At 49.0% G+C, this 6,000-nt stretch overlaps 1 protein-coding gene across 7 annotated transcripts in view; it reads left to right on the top strand.

Annotated features, from left to right (window-relative positions):
- Positions 1-347: 347 nt before the first annotated feature.
- The window catches only part of LOC143171886 (zinc finger protein 532), a 51,334-nt gene continuing 45,681 nt past the window's right edge, over positions 348-6,000 (top strand). Inside the window, exons 1-2 of one of the 7 annotated variants that reach the window (XM_076361048.1) lie at positions 348-442; positions 1,166-1,326. The gene's annotated coding sequence lies outside the window, so the exon portion shown is untranslated. Of the gene's footprint in view, positions 443-1,165; positions 1,327-2,295; positions 2,546-2,989; positions 3,100-6,000 lie in introns of those variants that run through there. The other 6 variants (XM_076361042.1, XM_076361043.1, XM_076361041.1 and 3 more) reach the window with 6 other exon arrangements.

The raw sequence follows: 6,000 nt of genomic DNA, 5'->3' as shown, positions 1-6,000 counted from the left end.
GGCCCGCTGGCGCTGCCCTGCCCGAGCGCCCGCCGGCACCACTCGTTCCCTTTCGGGCGGGATTCCCTGGCCGCCTGGGCTCGGCGGCGCCGGCGGCAGAGCGGGGAACCCCCCCGGTCTGCGGGAGGCCGCGACCTGCCCGGCCCCAGCCCCGGCGCCTGCCCGCGGAGCGCTTGGAGGCAGCGGCAGCCCTCCCCGCCCCCGGCACACTCCAGGGAGCCGTTTCACACGGAATCACACGGGAGCGTCTCCCCCATCTGTGCAAGCCGAGGCACCCCCACCCCCACCTTCTCCTCAGTCCCGGCAGAGCCTCCCTGCCATTATGTTCCACCATCTCTTAGCCAGGCCGCTCCGCAGGCGGCCGAGGCAGCGCGGACCTTAGCCATGCCCGCCTGAGGCCGCCGGCCGGAGCAGCCACGGCCGGGCCGCGCGGCCGCAGCAGGTGTGTTTGCATGGGGGTGCGGAGTTTGCATGCAGTGGGGGTCGCCTTCCTCCCGGCCCGGCTCCCGCCTCGCCTGCGCGCAGGCCCCGCCGCGCCGCGGGCAGGCTGCGGCGGAGCGGCCTGCCGGGCCTGCTCGGCTCGGGCCGCTCCGGGGCCGGGGCGCTGCGAGGGCGGCGGCTGCCGGAGCCGCACGGCCAGCCGAGCACCGGGGCCGCCAGGGCCGGCGGCTTCGGGGCGGAGGGGATCGCTCGGACGTGGCCGTCCTGCCGCCTCCCCTCTTCCCCCGCTCGGCCGCTCTCCCGGCCGCCGGAGGGGCCGCGGCCTCTCCTCCCCGGGCGTCCCCCGCGCGTAGCGGGGGCCGTTCCTCGCGCCCGGGGCTCGGCAAGGCCCGCTCGGGTAGGGCCGACCCCGGGCCGGGGAGCAAGCGGGCCCGGCGGGGGGGGCGCGGGCGCCGCGCTGAGGGGAGGGGGCCGCGGTCCGTCAGCGAGGTGCCCGGGGCCGCGGCGGCCCGCAGAGGCGGGAGCAGCCCGCCCGGGCCGAGGGGCTGAGGGAGGGCCGGCTGGAGCCGCCTGTGCAGAGAATACGGGGCTGAGGCAGCGGAAGAACATGGTCGTTTTCCCCAGAATGGGGTGGGGATGAGGGATGTGGAGAAAGTGCCAGATCTCAGCTCTCTCCGCAAGGGAAGGGGGGTTGAAGGGTTGTGCCCGAGACCTCTGCTAACAGTTACAGGTGCAGCCCGGAGAGCAGAGGGGCTGGTTGGTGTAGCCTAGCGTGGCAGCTGGCTTGGAGGAAAGCCTTACTGAAGAGCCATCTCACGGCAGATCCCGGAGAGGATGGGGCTTGGCGCGTAGGCGGAGGTAGTTACTGGTTTTACCAGTGCAAGGGTGAGTAGCCAAAACAGGAGCCGGGTGAATAATGTCTCAATTTGGGGTGACTGTCAGCCACACAGGAGGAAGGCCCTGGGTGGCAGAGAAAAAAGGGGGAGCGGGCTAGGAGCAGAGCTGCCATGGGCAAAGGTGGGTGCAGAGCCCTCCTCTGGAGGGACTTTGGGACCGTAGGGAATCATGACCTTGATGAGGAATTGCCCCAGAGAGAGATGTGGGACCGAGCAAACGGCTGTAATCAGCAGCCATCTTTGTGGGGTGGGAACTGAGCAGGCTGCGCAGAGCTGTGTCCTGGCCTCCCCCACAGCTGTGGGTGTGGGAAGGCGGGGGGGCTGGTCAGGCATGGGTCTGCAGCTTTCGTCTTTTCAGTGCCTCAAGGATAGTTGAATAGCAAAAAAAAAAAATCAGCTCAGCAGCCAACTCGGTGCTGCTAGGAGGGGGCAAAGGAACTATTTTGCAGGCATCTCGCTGCTGCGGAAATGGATTTCTTGAGGGGAGGGAGGTGCGTGTGTGGGTAATCTTTGTAGTAATGCTGTGCAGAGAAGAGAAAATGTCATTCCAGCAGCCCCAGATGCAGCGAGGAGTGGGGAGGGAGGATGGGAGAAGACCTTGATCGGCCACCCCACGGCCGTGGGCATGAGGGGGCAGATGTGACGTTGATCAGCAGCCACCCCTTGTGCTGTGGGGAGCAGAGAGGGGGGAGCAGTCCTTGGTTAGCAGTCTGTCTCCCAGTGCTGTGGCCGAGCCTGCCTGGTGCTGCAAGAGAGATCCTATGAGGATTTTTATTGCGGTCTCTTTGTTAGCTACAGACAGGCACGCACACACTCACAGCTTTCAGCCAGGTTGTGGGAGGTAAGTGGGGGAGGAGAGGAAGGGAGCGTGTGGGGCGGCACTGGGGAGCAAGGGGGCTGCGTGGGCCGGGCACGAGGGGAGCAGGGGGACAGGGCTGCAGCTGTCCCCACCACCACAGAAAAAAGAGCCCCTGCGATTTTCAGGGACTTGTTGGCAACTGAGCGAGGGTTGCCATAGCTTTTTATGTAGGGTGACCAGAACCGGCTGGAACTGGTTTGAGGCAGATCAGCTCCTGAACACAATGCAGTCACTGAGCTACTACAGTGGGATAGCTTCCTCCCTTCATGGCAGCCAAAAGCAGAGGAGCTTGCAGAAAGATACCATCCCAAAACAGTATGTGAATGCACACTTTAGACACACAGCACTGGTATGTGGCTAATATAGTCATAAAGGATTCTGTATATAAATGTACATATTTGTAGTAACTGAGATTACTTTGGCTTTTCGTGCCTTTTTATGCTTAAGGAATGGGCAAGAGCTGAGATTTATGACCCTTATTAAAATATTTTTGCTTTGCAAGGGTGGGACACTGGTTATGCAGTCTATTTTAAAACTAAACTAAATAAAATTGATTGAATGATTTGTAATTGTAGTTATGCTTGTGACTGAGGAATGCTGCTTTGCATGCTCTTTTATTTACAGGGTGCTGTCTTGTGGTTTTCTGCTTTAGGAGATGTTAAGGGGGGGGTGCTGTGCCTTTCTGTAAGGCCAAAAGGAAACAATATTGTTGTAGAATTGTGCATAAAAGCATTGCAAAGATGCTGTAAGGCATACTCGTTTTCCCTTTTTTTTTTTTTTTTTCTCCTTGTAGGCCTATTGATTGGGGCTGCCTTTAACCCTTTCATATTTGCAGAGGTAATGCATCTGTGGCAGTAACTGAGCATTGGCTAAAAAAATCTTTCAAAGGTCAAGGTTCACAAGGTGAGATGTGGTGTTTTGGGTATGAATATAACAATAGCATGAAGGTACATGTATGTGAAAAGTAAATCTGGCTCCTGATTGCACACTTGGCACATTAGCAAGGATACAATTGTTTAAGTGTTACTAAAGAAATGCTGTTAATGTCCTCCAGTTTTAATGGGATTAAAGCTATTATTTGTAAAGACTTGCTGATGTCTTGGCTAAATGCAGTATTTTCATTGAAATATCTTCTATCCAGATATACATTTTTTTCACAATGTAGTGATATGGAATAGGCCTCTGAGTGACAATTATAAATTGTGGACCACATGGCAGTGAACTTCTGTGTTGTATTAGTGTTACACATTCAGAATTTGCTTTCTGATTATTCAAAGGTTGCTTGTTTGGCCATATCTGAGTAACCCGATATTTACTTCTGAATTAAGGTCTTCAGTGTTAAACATGTACTTAATATAGCCTACATAGAAAAAAAAAAACATATAAATAGTATGGATGGTGTTTCTTAAACTGTTGTAACCCAGGGAGGACTTTGCAGCAGCCAAGTGGAAAGATGTATTTTAGAGGTTTGATGGAGCTCCAGTGGGTTATTAGTGGCATGAATTATAATATTGTGCAGTAATGAAATAAGAATAGGAAACCGGATGGGCAGTGCATCAGCTCCTGAGGGATGACTACTTTTAACTCAAAGCGATGGATAATGGATAGGATTTTTTTTTTCTCTCATCTAAAAAATAAATGTGTACTTAGATTTGAGCTGGCATTTGTATCTTACAGTGAAAGCTGAAGGATTCAGAGAGAGGGAGAGGGGGAGAGAGAAAGCAGTAATGAATATAGCAAAGGGAAGAACAAAGGCTGTTAGAGCTTGCACATTGGAACACTAAACATTTTGCCTTGGGGATTCTTTTGCTAGAACTGTTACTTCCTATAACAGGAAATCAGCAACTCTAGAATCTTAACCAGTATGATTTTTAAAAAATCTGACCAGTCCTGGCTGTGTTAGCTGCTTTGGTAATCTACAATCAAGATAAATATGGAGGCAAAACATTGAAAATGTTCTGTTCTAGTGTGAAATGAGGGTCTTTTCCTCTGTGCTCAGCAGAATAAAGTAGACAGTCTTAAAAGCCTTGAGAGGTTGTGGATATTGGGTAAGTTGTATGGTGGCTGGTGATAGGCAGGGTGCCTGCATCAAAGAGTGACAATACAAGCGAACCTTTTTATTTCTGACTGCAGTAGATTATGTAAGGTATTTAGATATTAATTGTAGAAAAGTGAAAATAGCATGCTAATGTTTAGCCTGAAATTATGTTTTTTGTGGGTTTTAATGCAGCTACAATGTGTTGTTTCTCAGATTTGATAGGGCAGTAAATAGCTTGTGTGGTGGAACAAAAACAGATCACTGTGCTGATTTCTGTTCATATTTTTTCATAATTTGGATGCAGAGGTTCTATATTTGACTATAGACATCTGTAGCAAAATTATGCTTGCCAACATGAATTCTTGTTGCATGATAGGAATAGTATCTATTGCTGCTGATGATGCATGTTTTTCCAAGTGTCAGCTAAAATTCATGTGTTACATGAGAGCACCTTTTAGATATTTTTTTTCTTTCTACCAGAATAGTAAGCAGTTTTAAAATTGTAAGTTCTTGAATTGTCACAAAATTCAATGTATCTGTTTTGTTTGGATTTTTGAACATGATCTGTACTATGAATTTTTATTTTTAGCAAAGGAGGTTTTGAATTTGCAGGGATTTTTGTAGACTGTAAGATGAGAAACCTGAATAGATGCTGGAGTCTGCAGTGTTCTTGGTGAGTTTTATTTTTTTAGTCTAATAATATTTGTAAATGCTCTTCACCAGGAGATTTTGATTTTGCACGTAGGCCAGCTTTCCAGCAGAAAATGCTGCTTAATGCTGGAGGGTTGGTCCTCTGTATCAGCAATCATGATCTCATTTTGCATTGAGGCTTGTCTCAGGTATTTGATCTCGAGAATAAGGGTAATGATTTATCAAGTTCCAAGCCTCTTTTGAATGAATTAACTAACTTTGGTTTTCTTAGAAGTATGAACGTGTGTTAAAACATAAATATGCATACAGATTGCTGGGAATGTATGTTTAAAAAAAAATAAAACTTGACCCTAATGTTTTAGGGCCTGTTTGTTGCTAGTGTTGCACAGGCGGGCCCTGCCTGACTTGGAGTGCTCTCACTGAGATTGTCTGCAGCTGCTTCACGCTGTTTTTGAGCAAGAATTGCCATCCACTTAAAAAAAAGTACATTAAAGGAAATAGGCAGGAAGCAAGTGCCATTTAGAATGTGATTCGAATTTGCGTTAAATTGGGAATCTCAAAATTGTATTCGTTATTGTTGCACATCTGAATTAGTCACGTGTTACTGTCCCAGCCCATTTTACATATAGAAGTGCAAAACTAAACCATTTTTTATAATTCATTTTTAAGTAGAGTGCAAAAAGAATGGTATGGGGATTTACCTGCTTTTCATGAATTCATCTCCATTTTAGGAGAAATTCGGGAAGTTGCTAGGCCCCAAACCTTTTTGTGTGTTGAAATATCCCTGTTCTTCTTGCCAGCCAAAGGCTGATAATAGTGAATGTTGAACCAGTTGCATGTGGTTCTCTTTAAACTGTGCTAGAGGTAGTTCAGTGCTGGTGTGAGAAGAGGAAATGGACGGACTTCAGAAGATGCCCCTTCTATTTCCCTTCCTGTTTTCTCTTACCCAAAGAGAACTTGAGATACCCATTTTACAAAAAAATAAGAAAGTTAAAAAATGGAGGAGGTAGACTACAAGATGAGGCTTCTAAGGAGTCGTAAACTACAAGTAATTCTATTCTGGCTGTCAAAAAACCCCCGTGGAAATTTGCTTAAGAAAACAAACAAAAATTCTC

The sequence above is a fragment of the Aptenodytes patagonicus genome, chromosome W, assembly GCF_965638725.1.
Source record: "Aptenodytes patagonicus chromosome W, bAptPat1.pri.cur, whole genome shotgun sequence".
Classification (NCBI taxonomy): Eukaryota; Metazoa; Chordata; class Aves; order Sphenisciformes; family Spheniscidae; genus Aptenodytes; species Aptenodytes patagonicus.
This window is presented reverse-complemented; position numbering and strand designations above follow the sequence as displayed.